Source organism: Rhinoderma darwinii, chromosome 4 (genome assembly GCF_050947455.1).
Source record: "Rhinoderma darwinii isolate aRhiDar2 chromosome 4, aRhiDar2.hap1, whole genome shotgun sequence".
NCBI classification, from domain to species: domain Eukaryota; kingdom Metazoa; phylum Chordata; class Amphibia; order Anura; family Rhinodermatidae; genus Rhinoderma; species Rhinoderma darwinii.
Window position 1 is genome coordinate 310,265,058 of NC_134690.1, and position 19,661 is coordinate 310,284,718.

A 19,661-nucleotide genomic window follows, 5' to 3' on the forward strand; every position below is an offset into this window, starting at 1 on the left:
TGAGAAATAGACACCTCACAGGTCCTCAACTGGCAGCTTCATTAAATAGTACCCGCAAAACAAACGCCAGTGTCAACGTCTACAGTGAAGAGGCGACTCCGGGATGCTGGCCTGCAGGGCAGAGTGGCAAAGAAAAAGCCATATCTGAGACTGGCTAATAAAAGGAAAAGAATAATATGGGCAAAAGCACACAGACATTGGACAAAGGAAGATTGGAAAAAAGTGTTATGGACAGACGAATCGAAGTTTGAGGTGTTTGGATCACACAGAAGAACATTTGTGACACGCAGAACAACTGAAAAGATGCTGGAAGAGTGCCTGATGCCATCTGTCAAGCATGGTGGAGGTAATGTGATTGTCTGGGGTTGCTTTGGTGCTGGTAAAGTGGGAGATTTGTACAAGGTAAAAGGGATTTTGAATAAGGAAGGCTATCACTCCATTTTGCAACGCCATGCCATACCCTGTGGACAGCGCTTGATTGGAGCCAATTTCATCCTACAACAGGACAATGACCCAAAGCACACCTCCAAATTATGCAAGAACTATTTAGGGAAGAAGCAGGCAGCTGGTATTCTATCTGTAATGGAGTGGCCAGCGCAGTCACCAGATCTCAACCCCATAGAGCTGTTGTGGGAGCAGCTTGACCGTATGGTACGCAAGAAGTGCCCATCAAGCCAATCCAACTTGTGGGAGGGCCTCCTGGAAGCATGGGGTGAAATTTCTCCCGATTACATCAGCAAATTAACAGCTAGAATGCCAAAGGTCTGCAATGCTGTAATTGCTGCAAATGGAGCATTCTTTGACAAAAGCAAAGTTTGAAGGAGAAAATTATTATTTCAAATAAAAATCATTATTTCTAACCTTTCTCAATGTCTTGACTATATTTTCTAGTCATTTTGCAACTCATTTGATAAATATAAGCGTGAGTTACCCCAAACTTTTGAACGGTAGTGTATACAAAAAAAGATAAGGCTACATGTCTATATTCTCCGAGTGATCTGCATGTGAGTGTAAAAGCCCTTTAGGCCTCTTTCACACCAAGTTTTTTTTTAACTGCGGTTTTTAATATACTTATATTACTTATATAGGTCAGGTCTCTATGCTCTATTTTCTCATGAGCTTCTCAGAGGGGGGTTACCAGGAACTAGGAAACCCCTCTAGGTCTATTCATGCTCAGGGCCGACCTTATGGGTGTGCGACCTGTGCCATTGCACAGGTCTCCATTCCCCTGCTTGTGTTTCAGAAGCACCCGGGCCTGGCGAATCAGCAGCTGCATTTCCGTCCGGTCGCTTCTTCGGTCAGTGGCGTCACTATCGTTGTAGCAGCCAAAGCGGCTACTAGCGGCAACACCGGGCATGAGGGTGCAGGTGCCTCCCGCCTGGACGGCACCCCCATGTTATCTCCCTGCTCTTCTATCTACTAGGCCAGTGGTTCCCAACCAGGGTGCCGCGAGAACACTTCAAGGGTGCCGCAACATTCCTCTGAACCACGGCCATGCTTTCTCTCCTCACAGCGTGCAGTGCATGGGAGGAGAAGGGGATTTTTTGCAGCCTCTGTAGATGGCACCCCCCACCCCACCTTCCTGTATATAGCACCCCCCCCCCCTTCCTGTACATAGCTCCACTGTAGCTCCCTGAAGGAGCGGAATCCCCCTGTGGCCGGGGATTATATGGACAGTGACATCAGGGGCAACTCGTGAAGTGGAATCCCCGCCTACAGGGTTGCTGGCGCAGTGATTTGGCTCCAGGCAAAGCCCCTGACGTCACTGTCAATAAAAGGACAGAGACGTCAGGAGCTTCTCATGGAGTGGAATCCCCGGTCACAGTGTCGTCAACGCTGTGGATGGGGATTCCACTTCAGGAGTTGCCCCTGATGTCACTGGACAGAGACATCAAGCTCTCCATCCAGGAACGGAAACCTCAGCCACAGGGGGATTCCGCTCCTTCAGGGAGCTATAGTGCCGCTATCTACAGAAGGGGGGTGCTACCTACAAGGGGGCTGTGTGGCACTACCTACAAGGGGGCTGTGGGGCACTACCTACAAGGGGGCTGTGGGGCACTACCTACAAGGGAGCTGTGTGGCACTACCTACAAGGGGGCTGTGTGGCACTACCTACAGGGGCTGTGTGGCACTACCTACAGGGGGCTGTGTGGCACTGCCTACAAGGTGAAGGTGGGGGATTATGGCACTGTCTACAGGGACCGGTACGGGGGCACTATCTACAGGGGGACACTATCTACAAGGGGGGTGGCTGTGTGTGGCAGCCAGGGGAGGTGGGCATTATACTGTATGGAGGCCACTAGGCGGACATATTATACAGTGTAGGGGCACTACAGGGAGCAATATACTGTGTGACACTTAGGGGGCATAATACTGTGTGGGCAGCATTAGGGGACAAAATACTGTGTTCTTGAATAATATATATTAAATATTATTATACTGTATGGGGGCACTAAAGGAGCATTCTACTGTGTGTGGGGCACTAAAGGGGCATTATACTATGTGGGGGCACTATATAGGGCATTACACTGTGTGGTGGCATTATACTTATTTATGGGGCATTTATGATGGGGTGGACCGCCGAAAGATAATTTCGCATGGGACATCATCTATCCTAAGGCCGACTCTATTCACGCTAATAGGATATACAGAAGGAGATTGTTATCAAGAGGCAACCCCTTTAATGGAAGACATAAAATTACAAATCTGCACTATTTCTATTCATTTCTTCTCTTTTCTCTATTAAGTAAAAATTAAATAAACATAATAATAATCACAGGCACTCTACAATAGTTATGTGATTTAAGTAAATAATAACAAGTCATTAATGTCATTTTGAAAAAATTAAAAGGAAAAGGTTCTAGCGTACCACCCGCATGCTTGCCTGGTTAAAATATGGTCACTGTATGTGGTCTACTTTGTTACCAAGTCAACCTCAAGTGTTTGACTGATTCTGATTTAATGTAAATATATTTATGGGCCTACTATTATAACTGAAGGCTTGCATGAATTGTGTTTCAGTTTGTACTGCATTTACATAATGTAGCTATTAGTATGTAGTACATGTTATTTATCATACTAAACTTTCTGAATTTGCATGGTGTTCATGTATAACAAAAAAAATATTCTTCTAATTTAATGCATTATATTATCATTGGTGTCATTATAATATACTACAAAATAAACTCAAGCAGGAATAGATTTTTTCCTTTTGGACAGTAGAAGCTTCAAATTACTAAGATCTCTGTAAAGCACTATTTCTTTCATTGTTTAAGTATCGCCTAAAGAAGTCTGTTTGCTTTTGAGACAAATACTACATAAATTAGACATTATATTAGACTCATAAAAAAAATGATCACTAATTTATACAATTATTGCCTTTCCTATATTATCTTGGTCTCTAACACAGGAAATAGATTCCAGATGACAACTAGTGATGGTAGCCATTACAGCTCTGCTCAGCTGACAAACTCAGCATCGCTAATGTACGTACACGACCGTTCAAAAGTTTGGGGTCACCCAGACAATTTTGTGTTTTCCATGAAAACTGACGCTTATATTTATCAAATGAGTTGCAAAATGACTAGAAAATATAGTCAAGACATTGACAAGGTTAGAAATAATGATTTTTATTTGAAATAATAATTTTCTCCTTCAAACTTTGCTTTCGTCAAAGAATGCTCCATTTGCAGCAATTACAGCATTGCAGACCTTTAGGATATGTGCACACGCTAGCTACCTTTTACGTCTGAAAAGACAGACTGTTTTCAGGAGAAAACAGCTGCGTCGTTTCAGACGTAAAAGTTCCTCGCATTATGCGAGGCGTCTGTGACGCTCGTAAATCTTGAGCTGCTCTTCATTGACTTCAATGAAGAACGGCTCAAATTACGTTGCAAATAAGTGTCCTGCACTTCTTTGACGAGGCAGTCATTTTACGCGTCGTCGTTTGACAGCTGTCAAACGACGACGCGTAAATGACAGGTCGTCGGCACAGCACGTCGGCAAACCCATTCAAATGAATGGGCAGATGTTTGCCGACGTATTGTAGCCCTATTTTCAGACGTAAAATGAGGCATTATACGCCTTGTTTACGTCTGAAAATAGGTTACCTTCCCCTGTGTTTTATCGCTTCATCTAATGAATGACCAGAAAAGCAAAAAGCACGGCGCCACATAGTGCAGGTCAATGGGGTTTAAATAGAATATTGAACGTTGTCTATTATGCTCACCACGATAGTGCTTGGAAAAGGCAATGAAAAAGTCCACAGGTGCTGCTGCCAGGATCCAAACCGGTAAACCAGGTGGTCACCGCTAGTTAGAACGTAAAGAGGTAGTGGAAAAAGGGAGGATCCCGTGAGGCGCTGCTGCATGGCTGTTGAAGGAACTCAGCGATGGTAGACAAAATTATATAAATAAATATGTTTATTGAAAAACATTAATAATAATGGCTACGCGTTTCAACGCTGTACTAGCGTCTTCCTCAGGCCGTTAAAATTACATACAAAAGAGGTTGCTTATATATCAACGGAAATCTAAGCACACAGGAAGGAAAAAAAAGGGGTCAAAAGGGGAAAGGTCAAAGAATGATTGTGACGTCATAAATAACATCTATATCGGAAAATTGTTTAGAATTGTTTATGACGTCACAATCATTCTTTGACCTTTCCCCTTTTGACCCCTTTTTTTTTTCCTTCCTGTGTGCTTAGATTTCCGTTGATATATAAGCAACCTCTTTTGTATGTAATTTTAACGGCCTGAGGAAGACGCTAGTACAGCGTTGAAACGCGTAGCCATTATTATTAATGTTTTTCAATAAACATATATTTATTTATATAATTTTGTCTACCATCGCTGAGTTCCTTCAACAGCCACGCAGCAGCGCCTTACGGGATCCTCCCTTTTTCCACTACCTCTTTACATTCTAATGAATGACAGGACTGTACTGACCTTGGACGCAGACGGAGGGTGAGCGGAGAATAAGTCAAGGGGAGATGAATGATGGATAAGACAAATGAAATGAGGCCTCAGTGTGTGTAATATAATATGCAGTGTGTGTATGTGTGTGTATATATACACACACACACACACACATATATACAAACACATATATATACATATACACACACATTATATATATATATATATCACACACACACACACGCACACACACATATACAAACATATATATACATACACACACACACACACACACACACACACACACATTATATATATATATATATATATATATAACACACACATGTGTATATATATATAAACATACACACATATACGCTACCGTTCAAAAGTTTAGGGTCACTTAGAAATTTCCTTATTTTTGAAAGAAAAGCACAGTTTTTTTCAATGAAGATAACATTAAATTAATCAGAAATACACTCTATACATTGTTAATGTGGTAAATCACTATTCTAGCTGCAAACGTCTGGTTTTTAATGCAATATCTACATAGGTGTATAGAGGCCCATTTCCAGCAACCATCACTCCAGTGTTCTAATGGTACATTGTGTTTGCTAACTGTGTTAGAAGGCTAATGGATGATTAGAAAACACTTGAAAACCCTTGTGCAATTATGTTAGCACCGCTGTAAACAGTTTTGCTGTTTAGAGGAGCTATAAAACTGACCTTCCTTTGAGCTAGTTGAGAATCTGGAGCATTACATTTGTGGGTTCGATTAAACTCTGCAAATGGCTTGAAAAAGAGAGCTTTCATGCGAAACTCGACAGTCTATTCTTGTTCTTAGAAATGAAGGCTATTCCATGCGAGAAATTGCCAAGAAACTGAAGATTTCCTACAACGGTGTGTACTACTCCCTTCAGAGGACAGCACACACAGGCTCTAACCAGAGTAGAAAGAGAAGTGGGAGGCCACGCTGCACAACTGAGCAACAAGACAAGTACATTAGAGTCTCTAGTTTGAGAAATAGACGCCTCACAGGTCCTCAACTGGCAGCTTCATTAACCCCTTCCCGCTCCTGGACGTATTATTAGGTCATGGTAGCTGTATCGTTCGCGCTCCATGACCTAATAGTACGTCTCGGGAGTAACGGCCGTTTTGGCCGTCCACCCGTCACATACAGGAGCTGTGACAGCTGATGTCTCGTACAGCAGCTGTCACAGCTCCTACAGCGGGGACCGATCGCTGTGTCCCCGCTGATTAACTCCTTAAAAGCCGCATTCAATAGAGATTGCGGCTTTTTAGGGGTTAAGCTGCCATCGCCGGCCTGCTACACGATAGCGGCCGGCGATGGTGACTATTTCAACCGGACACCAAACAATGGAGTCCGGTTATGCCATCGACGGAAGCCTAGTGGGTCCTGACAAAGTCAGGATCCACTTTGCTTGCTATCAGTGAGTAGCTGACAGCTCTAATACACTGCACTACGCATGTAGTGCAGTGTATTAGAATTGCGATCAGGGCCTCCTGCCCTCAAGTCCCCTAGTGGGACAAAGTAATAAAGTAAAAAAAAAAAGTAAAAAAAAGATGTGTAAAAATAAGAAAATAAAAGTAAGTAAAAATCCCTCTTTTTACCTTATCAGTCCTTTATTATTAATAAAAATATATAAATAAACTATACATAATTGGTATCGCCGTGTCCGTAACGGCCTGAACTACAAAATTATTTCATTATTTATGCCGCACGGTGAACGCCGTAAAAGAAAATAATAATAAACCATACCAGAAACACAATTGTTTGGTCACTTCACCTCCCAAATAATGGAATAAAAAGAGAGAAAAAAGTTGCATGTACCTAAAAATTTAACTTATCGAAACTACAGTTCGTTACGCAAAAAATAAGTCCTCGTACGGCTTTATTGATGGAAAAATAAAAAAGTTCTGGCTCTTAGAATAAGGTAACACAAAAAGTGAATGATTTTTTACAAAACGTATTTTATTGTGCAAACGCTATAAGACATAAAAAAAACTATAAACATCTGGTATCGCCGTAATCGTATCGCCCCGCAGAATAAAGTGAATATGTCATTTATAGCTCACGGTGAACGCTGTAAAAAAAAATAGAATAAAAACAATAGTAGAATTGCTGTTTTTTAGTCACCACGCCACCTAAAAATAGAATAAAAACTGATCAAAAAGCCCAAGAAAACTACAATGAATTCCTCAAGGGGTCTAGTTTCCAAAATGGGGTCACTTTTGGGGGGTTTCCACTGTTTTGGCACCACAAGACCTCTTCAAACCGGACATGGTGCCTAATAAAAAAGATTCCTCAAAATCCACTAGGTGCTCCTTTGCTTCGGAGACCGGTGCTTCAGTCCATTACCGCACTAGGGCCACATGTGGGATATTTCTCAAAACTGCAGAATCTGGGTATTAAGTATTGAGTTGCGTTTCTCTGATAAAACCTTTTGTGTTATAAAAAAAATGGTATAAAGAGGATTTTCTGACAAAAAAAAAATGTACATTTCACCTCTACTTTGCTCTAAATTTCTGTGAAACACATAAAGGGTTCATAAACTTTCTAAATGCTGTTGTGAATACTTTGAGGGGTCTAGTTTCTAAAATGGGGTGTTTGATAGGGGTTTCTAATATATGGGCCCCTCAATGCAACTTCAAAACTGAACTGTAAACTAAAAAATAAATAAATTAGGCAATACTTCTCTTCTTACATTATACTGATAATGAGCCGTGCCCACCCCGAGATTACCCCAGTTTTGACTGTTTGTATAAACGGAGACCCCTATTAGACCGTTTCAGTGCCCGGTTTTCCCAAGCATACACCCCCAAGAAGTGTACTTCTATTGATGAGTCCTTGGTACATTTTAAAGGGAGGGTTCAATTCCGCGAGTACCTGCCGGGTAAGAGGGCAAGGTATGGCGTGAAGATGTATAAGCTGTGCGAAAGTGCATCAGGGTATACCTACAGGTTTAGGATATATGAAGGGAAGGAAACCAGTAGTCAGCCCCCAGAATGCTTACTGGGAGTTAATGCAAAAATTGTGTGGGATTTGGTGCACCCACTGCTGGACCAGGGTTACCACCTGTCCCTGGATTATTTTTATACCAGCGTCCCACTCTTCAACTGCCTCGCTTCCAGTCATGCGGCACTGCTAGAAGAAATCTGAGAGGCCTCCCTAAGACTCTGCTTGGGCAAACACTCAGAAGGGGTGAGAGCAGGGAACATTCTAGCAGCAACATATTGTGTGTCAAGTACAAGGACAAGAGAGATGTCCTTGTATTGACAACAATACATGGCCACACCAGTACCCATGTACCAGTACGAGGTACCAGTACAGAGACCCCCAAACCAGACTGCATCCTGGATTACAATAGGTACAGGGGAGGGTTGGACTTGTCAGATCAAGTCCTGAAGCCCTACAGCGCCATGCTATATGTAAAAGAAGTTGGCCGTGCACATCATACCGATGGATTTGTACTGTGGATAGGCCATCAATGTTTAGGGACTGCACAACCCCTTTAAGCCTACGATTTAGCAGGCTTAGAGGGCCCATGAGACAGGATCACAGATTGTGTGATCCTGTCTGCTGGGCCCTGTATGTAAGCCAATCACATGGTAGGCTTAGATACATGGCCCATGCGTGATCCTGTCTGCTGGGCCATGTATCTAAGCCAATCACATGGTAGGCTTAGATACATGGCCCATGCGTGATCCTGTCTGCTGGGCCCTGTATCTAAGCCAATCACATGGTAGGCTTAGATACATGGCCCATGTGTGATCCTGTCTGATGGGCCCTGTATATAAGCCTACCACACTGTAGGTTTAGATACATGGCCCATGCGTGATCCTGTCTGCTGGGCCCTGTATCTAAGCCAATCACATCGTAGGCTTAGATACATGGCCCATGTGTGATCCTGTCTGATGGGCCCTGTATATAAGCCTACCACACTGTAGGTTTAGATACAGGGTCCAGCAGACAGTAATCTTATACTGTATAAGATTACTGTCTGCTGGACCCTGTATCTAAGCCTACCTTGTGGTAGGCTTAGATACAGGGTCCCACAGACAGTATCACACATGGGCCCTGTATCTAAGCCTAACACATGTGTTACTAATCGTGTTTTTTTGTGTGTTTTCTTACAGGTTTGGTCATTGGACTACGTCGGATTCCAGGACTACTTCGATGATGGCTTTTTTTTTTATTATCAATAAAATGGTTGATGAGGGTTGTGTGGGTTTTTTTTTTATTTCAATAAAATATTTTTTCTATGTCTTTGATTTTTTTTAAACTATATTACTACCGCCTTAGTAATGGCCGCCGGCTGATTGACAGCATCCATTGCTAAGGCGGGGCTTAGTGTTAGCCGGTGCAGAGGCTAACACTAACCCCCATTATTACCCCGGTACCCACCGCCACCAGGGGTGCTGGGAAGAGCCGGGTACGATCCAGTACCTGACCATCTGTAGTGATGGTCGGCTACTGGGGCGGCCGCAGGCTGGTAGTATCAGGAGGGGAAAGCCCAAAAACAGTGGCCCTTCCCCCCCTGGTAATGCTAGCCTGCTGCTGCTTTATTGTATCTGGCTGGTTATGAAAAATGGGGGGGACCCCACGTCATTCAAAAAAATAAAAATTAAAAATAATTGGAAAGACTGATGGCGGGTCCCCCCCCCAATTTTCATATCCAGCCAGATACAACACAGCAGCAGCAGGCAGCATTACCAGGGTGGTAGGTGCCACTGTTTTTGGCCTTCCCCAGCCTAATACTACCAGCCTGCGGCCGCCCCGGTGCCTGACCATCACTGCAGATGGTCGGTACTAGTTTGTACCCGGCTCTTCCGAGTACCCCTGGTGGCGGTGAGTACCGGGGTAATAATGGGGGGTTAGTGTTGGACTCTGCACCTGCTAACATTAAGCCCCGCCTTAGTAATGGAGGTTGTCAATCAGCCAGCGGCCGTTACTAAGGCGGTGATAATAAAGTTTAAAAACATACAAGCACATAGAAAAGATATTTTATTGAAATAAAAAAACACAACCCTCATTAACCATTTTATTGAGAATAAAAAAAACGCCGTCATTGAAGTCCTCGTATCCGAAGTCCAACAACCGAACCTGTAAAAAAACACAAACGCACAAAACGCACCTGTATCTAATCCAATCATGTGTGATACTGTCTGCTGAGCCGCTGTATCTAATCCTATCATGTGTGATACTGCCTTCCGAGCCACTGTATCTAATCCGATCATGTGTGATACTGTCTGCTGGGCCCTATATCTAATCCGATCATGTGTGATACTGTCTGCTGGGCCCTATATCTAATCTAATCATGTGTGATACTGTCTGCTCAGCCACTGTATCTAATCCTATCATGTGTGATACTGTCTGCTGAGCCACTGTATCTAATCCTATCATGTGTGGTACTGTCTGCTGAGCCACTGTATCTAATCCTATCATGTGTGATACTGTCTGCTGAGTCATTGTATCTAATCCTATCATGTGTGATACTGTCTGCTCAGCCACTGTATCTAATCCTATCATGTGTGATACTGTCTGCTCAGCCACTGTATCTAATCCTATCATGTGTGATACTGTCTGCTCAGCCAATGTATCTAATCCTATCCATAGTCTCCTATACACACATTTTTTGGGGGGCGGACACATATGTATTGGGGCTATTTCCCCTGACATTTTAAGCCCTGAGGGTATGTTCATACGGCAGCGTCCGTTACGGCTGAAATTACGGTGCTGTTTTCAGGAGAAAACAGCACCGTAATTTCAGCCGTAATAGCATGTGCAGGCGTCTTTCGCTGCGTCCATTACGGACGTAATTGGAGCTGTTTTTCCATGGAGTCCATGGAAAACGGCTCCATTTACGTCTGAAGAAGTGACAGGCACTTCTTTGATGCGGGCGTCTTTTTTACGCGCCGCCTTTTGACAGCGGCGTGTAAAAAAAATGACCGTCGGCACAGAACATCGTAAGACCCATTCAAATGAATGGGCAGATGTTTGCCAACGCTGTTGAGCCGCACTTTCAGACGAATTTCAATGCTAAAACGCCCGAATTACGTCCGTAAATAGGGTGTGTGAACCCAGCCTTAGTGACGCCCCGGCTGCTAGTGCTGCATTGTTGGGTCACTTAGGAGAGTTTGCGGGGGGGGGGGGGGGGGGCTCAATAAGAATTTTTGCATCGGGGCCCATGAGCCTTTAGCTACGCCCCTGCACAGAAGAAGATTTGTGAGACGCAGAACAACTGAAAAGATGCTGGAAGAGTGCCTGACGCCATCTGTCAAGCATGGTGGAGGTAATGTGATGGTCTGGGGTCTGATGGTCAAACCCGACATGGAGGAGAGAGCGTAATAACTTCATGTAGGTAGCCATATATTCCTCATAAGACGTGAAGTACAGTGAAAGTGAAGCCCCTCATGGAGCCCCTCTAAGTAGTTTATAGGGGAAATATATTGTAAGCTTGTCCCTAATATATATCCAGAACTCAAATCACCGCCAGCATTGTCCGCAGGATCCAGGCCGTGAATGGAGGGAAGTGAAAACTGCTGTCATGGCCGGTCACACTTTATGGCAGCCCCTATGCTCTCTCCATTCACAGAATACAGGGGGCCATAAATGTGGGCATCAATGTGAAATGTAATATCCCTGCAGCTGCGGAGCCCAAAAAAGCCGCCCTCTTCTATCAAGATGTTATCCTTCTTTTCTGTCATTTCTTAGTGACAACTAATATGGCCACCAGGAACTGCCGCCCAGCTTTCCCAGGCTCCTGAATGGCAACATTACCTCATTATCCGTCATGTCACTGTATAACGGGGTGATTTGGCCATACACCACAGATTATACAACAATAGTGGCTGCTGTTGGTCATCTGCGGCACTTTCATACCTGACAAATAATGAGCTCAATTCATTTTTAGTAGATCATTATTGCGCAAAGGAGGGGGTTTGCCTGAAATATTGATCAAGTGGCCTTATAGGTCGATTCACACAATGCAGTCAAATTGTGGTTTATTGCTTTGTGGCAGTAAGCTGCGATATGACGCACTGTGTGAATAGACTCATATACTGTGAATAGACTCATTCACTATGCAGACAGTAAGATTTAATTTGACTCCCATCTTCTCTCAGCTGGAGGACGCTAAGCAACTAGTCACAGACTCCATAACGGCGGGCATCATCTGTGACCTTGGCTCCGGCAGTGGCGTGGATCTTTGTGTCATTACACGTGGAGGGGCACAGGTATTAAGAGGTTACACCGAAATGGAGGCCAAGGGAAAAAGGTAAAATAATATAAGAGGCCATATACATATATAGGGTACCCCCATATCAATGCTACCTCGCTGACAATGTAATGTTGATGGCGGCAGTGTCCCCTGAAATCTCTTGTGGGGGAGAACAAGGATCGTGCATAATGGAGGGTTTATGTTTTAATCACTGTATAATGAAAAGTTCTGCAACTTTCTAATATACTATCAGCTCTAACTCCTCACCCAGTTCAAGATTTCTGCTTGCTTGCAGTGAATGGAAATATTAATTGTTTACATCCAGAAAATGAAAATCCGTTCTGACCTAACTCTGCTAGGGTCTATTCACATGGTGCAGTCAAATCGCGGTTTATATTTGTGATTACCATAACAATTTCATGGCAATGCACCACAACTTGATCACACCGTCTGACTGTGACAAGCAACGCACATTTTCAGCTTGACATAATGGGTTGCAACTATGCATGCTCCATTCACTGATAGCAAGCAGATATCTTGGAAATGATGAGAATTGAAGTACAAAGCACATTAGAAAGCTGCAGAACTTACATAAAACCCTGCAGTGCGTACATAGAATCAGCCCCTACGGCTGCTATGGTGCCCATGGGTCGGGGGCTCAGGTTAGCTCTACACTTATGATTGGTGTGGTGTCAGCTCCCAATGGGGGGGTCTTCTGCTGGATCTTCAGGGCCAACCGCAGGATCTTCTGGTGGGCCAGTACGACCCTGGGTGTGAATATACCATGAGCCATAATGTGAACATGTCCTGCCCCGTCCCCTATACATGCCCCCGCTGCGGACACTCCATCAGATGGTACCAATGTCGCACGGTCTACGTATAATCCTTCTCCCTACTCTCATCCCAGGTTCGCTTCTTATCGTTACCTGCGGGGCACCACCGCCGTCCTGAGCGAAACCGTAACTCGCTGCAATCTGGTGGAAGAAACCGTTCAACGAATGGACACGGAATAACCGGATCTGAGAGGGGAGGGGGCACGATGTACCAATATGATCCGCTTCATTATTACTAATAGTCGTGGGTTCAACCCGTACACGACAAAACCTGATTCTGCCGCCAAATCGCTTCACAATAGAGACAAGACAATACTGCGCTGCCTGCTGGACTGTTCTCTATCCATACGCCTATAATCAATATATTACATAATCTTGTTCTCTGCGGGGCCGGCCTCATATATGGGATTCGGATTCCCATCATTCACACAAGGATTTAATATGTGGGAACTTTCATATAATAAAGAATAAAACTACAACAACCAGGTAATTTGACGTCTGTATAAAAATAAAGATGAGTCAGGTCGCGCGGCGCACGTGATGTAAATACACTGAAATTCCCTTAATCCGGCTTCCGATCATCCAGAAAATCTGATAATTCAGCACTTGTTTCCAGAACAGTCTTGTATATTCACAAGACGCCTCAGGGACGCAGCAATGTTACATGACTGTAGTGCACAACGTACGGAAAATTCCTTTAATGTGGCATCAATGGGACTTTATAGGTGCTCGATTATCAGACGACACACAAAGGTATATGAAACTGACTTGTAAGCAGTCATAACTTGAAGCTCCCAATGTAAATCTGTATCAGGGACCCCCAATTATCATGTCCATGTATAGTACTGGAGTCCTCTAATGTGGCATGTCGGCCCGCCACTCCTCAGGGCCCAGCTTCACCCTTTCCATTATTTCAGAACAACATTTCCTTAGAGGAATTTCTTCATTGGTTCCACATTATACAGATTTGTGCTGGAAACAAGAGCCAGATCATCAGACTTTCTGGATTATCAAATGCCGGATTAAATTACATTGGATTTTAGTGAGTGAAAAGTCGACTAGCAAACACTATGGGCAATACATCTTCTTACACTGATCCCAGATCTCCAACATATTCTAAAAGACACTTAAAGAGGCTCTGTCACCACATTATAAGTGGCCTATCTTGTACATGATGTGATCCGCGCTGTAATGTAGATTACAGCAGTGTTTTTTTATTTAGAAAAACGATTATTTTTGACGGAGTGATGACCTATTTTAGATTTATGCTAATGAGTTTCTTAATAGACAACTGGGCGTGTTTTACATTTTAGCCAAGTGGGCGTTGTGGAGAGAAGTGTATGACGCTGACCAATCAGCGCCATACACTTCTCTCCATTCATTTACTCTGCACATAGTGATCTTACTAGATCACTATGTGCAGCCACATACACACACATTAACGTTACTGAAGTGTCTTGAGAGCGAATAGACATCACCTCCAGCCAGGACGTGATGTCTATTCAGAATCCTGACACTTCGCTAATGTTTGTGTGGGATTTACAGCACAGCACAACGAGATCTCGCTGTAAATGACAGCCCAGCGTGATCTTGATAAACTGTGTTGTAAGTCAAACTCAAACGTTACTGAAGTGTCGGGATTGTGATTAGACATCACGTCCTGGCTGGTAGTGATGTCTATTCACTGTCAGGACACTTGAGTAACATTAGTGTGTGTATGTGTCTGCACATAGAGATCTAGTAAGATCAAGATGTGCTGTGTAAATGAATGGAGAGAAGTGTATGACGGGGGCGTGGCTTGGACATGGCGCTGACCAGACGTGCTGCTTGAGAGCTCCGTTCCTGCACTTCCCTAACCCACTCATAAGCACATTAATAAGTATCATTCTATCACCCTGATGGTCAGGAAATCCAAGGCCTCCACGGGGACTCCTTACTGTACACGGCAGATGTCTTCAGCCGGCTCTATCCAGAGATTTCTGACCGACGCTGCATCTGGAACATTATCTAAGATGGCGCCGCTGGAGGGGAGGTGTGATGGCGCCGGGACTTCGCTTTCAGAGGGGCTATCATCTGCAGCCGGCGTCGCTGCATCAGGTACCGCTAGTGCCTTCCCCTCGATATCTGGCTCTCAGGGGCAGTTTCCCTCCTTGCTGGATGGGATTGAGCCGAGCTCTTCTGGGGCTGAGATGGCGCTGCCTGCGCGGGACTGCTCGCCACGTGGTGCCTGTCATGGCGGCCGGGTTTCTCCCTTATCCTCCCCTCATGTGCGGGGGCCTGCAATGCTGTCTTCTACCTCTCCCAGAGATATGGCTGTTCATCCCTCCTCTCACATAGGGGGTTCTGCTGTCCTAGGGGATGATTTACAGGGCTTGAGACACCAGTTATCAGCATTGCCCACTAAACAGGACATGGAACGTTATGTAAACCGTCTGGAGACGACATATAAATCGGAAATACAATCTCTTACTACCAATTTATCTCAATTGTCCGATCAAGTACAGCGGATGGAAAGCGATGTATCCAGTATTACTCAGCAACAAGTTTCTCATGCCGACTGATTGGATTAGCACTCTCAGCAGATCCACGCATTATTTAATCTTGCTGAGGATCATGAGAATCGGAATCGCCGTAATAATATTCGGCTGCGGGGCATTCCTGAGGATATCTCTCCGGGTCAACTTATTCCTGCTCTACAGTCTCTGTTTAATTCTGTACTCGGGCGCCCTGCTGATGATCCTCTGGAGCTGGATAGAGCTCACAGGACTCTAGGTCCGCGCAACCCGGATCCTGATAGGCCTAGAGATGTGCTATGTCGTGTCCATTTTTTCTCTCTTAAGGAGCAGATCATGAGGAAGGCCCGGGATAAAGGCGAGGTGTTATTACAGGGAGTCAAGATCCAGCTACTGTCTGATTTGTCCAGGATGACTTTGGACAAGCGCCGAGTGCTATGTCCTTTGCTGGATGCCTTGAGAGAACATGAGATCTCCTACTCTTGGGGTCACCCCTTTCAATTGCAGGTTCGCAGGAACGGGGCACTGCTGAGTGTTCGTGAACCGGGGGATGTTCCAGATTTCTGCGAGGCTCTCCGTTTGCCTAGAGTCTCTCTCCCTGATTGGCCTTATGTTCCCATCCCGCCGCCGCGTCCACGATCACGCAGGCGAGGTCGTTCTCCTGCCTCTCCTATGAGGCGTCATGATGGTCGGCCTGTGGAGCCGATGTGATGCCCTTTTTAATGTCTCTTAATTGCAGCCTGCTGTCGGAGCCTAATTACAATGGTTATTGTGTTTATCAGCTGAAGCAATTGTATGCGGAGTTACATATGGTCATTACTGAATAGGTCTGCATTATGTATCACAGGTGATTGCTGTTGGAGACCTGGTGGCTATATAGGTCGATTGCCGTTAACACGCCACAATCGTGAATGTATTATTATTTTTATTATTTTTCTTTATTGCTAACCTGTTTGTACATTTATGCTGACAATGAATGTATGCAGGGGTGTTCGCTGTTGGGGTTTCTTTAGGGCCCTACTAACAACGTAACTCTTATTTAATTACTTTTGGGTATCACACTAAGTGCCTTGGTTTTCCTTTCTTGTGTGTTATATCGTTATTTGCTATATAAAATTTGCTGGGTTGGGGGGTGCGGGGCACTGGCTAGACCTTGTCCTGACACTCCTCCTCTTAGGGTTTCACTGGTTATATCCGGTGTATATTGGATTGTTTCTCCTTGATTAGATCAAGGAGTGGGTGCTTGTTCACCCGCTTGTTTGTCCCCGTTGTCGTGTCTCCCTTCCTTGTCTGTCTTGTCCTTCTCTTCACTGTTGTAGCACATTTCTTGATTTGCTAGACATACGTGCGTTGGAAATGGCGCAGCTGAAAATCTGTACCTTTAATGCTAGAGGGCTTAATGTCCCCGAAAAGCGTTCGCAGATATTGTACAACATGCACAAAGAACGTGTGAATATCCTGTTTTTACAGGAGACTCATTTTCAGGTGGGCCACACCCCACAGTTTACAAATCGTTATTATCCAGTCTGGTTCCACAGTACCAACCCGGAATCCAAGTCCAAGGGTGCTAGTATTTGTATCCACAAGTCACTCTCTCATAAACTGGTAGACGTTCTGGTTGACCTGGGTGGTCGTTATGTGTTTCTTAAACTGTCCATTCGGAATAAGCTGTTCACCTTAGCTAATTTGTACCTCCCCAATCAGGATCAGGCGCGAGTGTGCTGCAGGTATTTGCGGAAATTGGAGGAGTTCACGGAGGGAGTTTTGATTGTGGGCGGTGATTTTAACCTGACGTTCGATGCCAGGCTTGACACCTCCTCGGGCAGGTCAGCGGTTCCGAAGTCCCACTTGGGAGCCTTGAAAACTGTGATGCATTCCATGCAATTGATTGACGTGTGGAGGATCCTGCATCCTCAGGCAAGAGAATACACTTACTTCTCCCCGCTACACAATATGTATAGTAGATTGGACGCCATTCTTATTAGCCACCGTATTCTTACCTGGCATCCTATTTCTGAGGTGGGCCCTATGGTTTGGTCGGATCATTCCCCTGTATTTCTGACACTTACGTTTCCTAGTTCAGTACCCAATTTCCAATCTTGGAAACTTAACGATAATCTATTGGGTGACTCAGTGTGTGTGTCAGCTCTTAAGGACTCGCTAAACGGTTTTTTTGAGGTACATACACGTGACACCACCCCATTACCGTTACAGTGGGAGGCGCTAAAGTGTGTAGTCAGGGGAGTCCTGATCCAGCATGGGGCTCGTTTGAAGCGGGAAAAAGGGGTGGCCATTACGCGGCTCCTTGCTCAGATACGGGACCTTGAATCCCGTCATAAGCGAGTGCTTTCCTCACAGATATTTGCGGAACTTACTGCAGCGAGAGAATCCTTGTGGTCTTTGATAGACCAGTCACACGCTCGATTCCGGGACCGTATGCGAAAACACTCGTACGAATTTGCAGATAAATGTGGCAGGTCTCTGGCACGGATACTACATCCTCGCACCCAGGCGTCATATATCCCTAAAATTACTTCTCCTTCGGGCGGTGAGGTTCATGATCCGGTGGGCATCACTGATTGCTTCAGACAGTATTACTCGGCATTATACAATCTTAAAGGCCATTTTCAGGATATGCAGGCGGATGCGTTGCGTGATAAAATAGACCGTTATGTGCACGACACTGCGTTACCGTCCCTGGGGGACGGGGAGGCTTTGGGACTTGAGGAAGATTTTCTGGAAACGGAGGTGGAGCGCGCTATTGGAGATTCCCCCTTGGGCAAAAGTCCAGGACCCGATGGGTTTAATAATAAATTCTACAAGACATTTAAGGATCAATTGGCTCCGTTCTTGACGAAAGTTTTTAATTCAGTGTCTTCCTCATGTCCCTTTGCACCCCAATCCCTTGAGGCTCATATTACCCTTTTACCAAAACCGGGCAAAGATCCGACGGCGTGCGCAAACTTCCGACCAATATCATTGATAAATGTTGACGTTAAGATTTTTGCGAAGTTGCTGGCCTCTCGACTCTCGCCTCTCTTACACGATTTGGTCACAGATGACCAGGTGGGGTTTGTGCGTGGTAGAGAAGCACGGGACAACACTAACAAGACCCTACTTTTAACATCATACTGCCAATCCCATAAGATACCGATGTGTTTACTCTCGGTCGATGCGGAAAAAGCATTTGACAGGGTACATTGGGTGTTTCTCCGCAGTGCCCTGACACAGGTTGGCCTAGGCGCCATTATGGTGGATAGGATTATGGCATTATATCATGGGCCTACGGCACGGGTTCGAGTTAATGGTCTGTTATCTGAATCTTTGTCTATTTCTAATGGCACGAGGCAGGGGTGCCCACTCTCACCTTTACTCTATGTTTTGGTCATGGAACACCTGGCCGTGGCACTGCGGAACAACCCTAATGTTAATGGTGTCTGTGTTGGCGCAAAACATCACAAATTAGCATTGTATGCCGATGATCTCCTGGTATACATTACGACTCCCATGGTTTCCTTGCCATCTTTGACCGGGGAATTTCAGCGGTTTGGCCATGTGAGCAATTTCAAAGTCAATTATTCCAAATCGGAGGCATTGAATATATCTCTCGATACTGCCTTAGCCACCCATCTCGCTCGAGTTTTCCCGTTCAAATGGCAATCTAAATCTCTAAAATATCTGGGGGTGCAAATTCCCATACACCAGTCGGATTTGTTCGCTCTAAATTACACACCCATCCTGCAGCGCACCTTGAAGGATTTAATGGCGTATGGTGGGAGTCGCATATCGTGGTTTGGGCGCATTAACGCGGTAAAAATGGACATCCTACCCAAATTCCTTTACATATTCCAAACCGTCCCTATCATAATTCCAACGAGCTTCTTCCAAATATTGCATAGGGCCATAACTAAATTTGTTTGGGGCTCCTCTAAGCCTCGTGTTCGTTTTACTGTCCTTAGTCGACCGAAAATGGAGGGGGGGGGGGGGGCAGGATTGCCGGATTTTAAACGCTACCACCAAGCTGCGTTACTGATGCGATTGGTAGACTGGTTCCGCTCAGGTGCGGGTAAGCAATGGGTGCGCATTGAGAAGGCTATGTCTCCCATTGCACTGTCGTCTCTGCCTTGGTTGTCTGCTTCTCAGCGGCCTACATCTTCT

General features: G+C 44.9%; 1 long non-coding RNA gene across 1 annotated transcript; it reads left to right on the forward strand.

The window, feature by feature from the left end:
- The first annotated feature begins 3,427 nt into the window (after nucleotides 1–3,427).
- Nucleotides 3,428–13,347, forward strand: LOC142761206 (uncharacterized). The gene is made up of 3 exons (XR_012883550.1): nucleotides 3,428–3,485; nucleotides 12,063–12,214; nucleotides 13,065–13,347. It is a non-coding gene; the product is annotated as an uncharacterized LOC142761206 (long non-coding RNA).
- The last annotated feature ends 6,314 nt before the right edge of the window (nucleotides 13,348–19,661 follow it).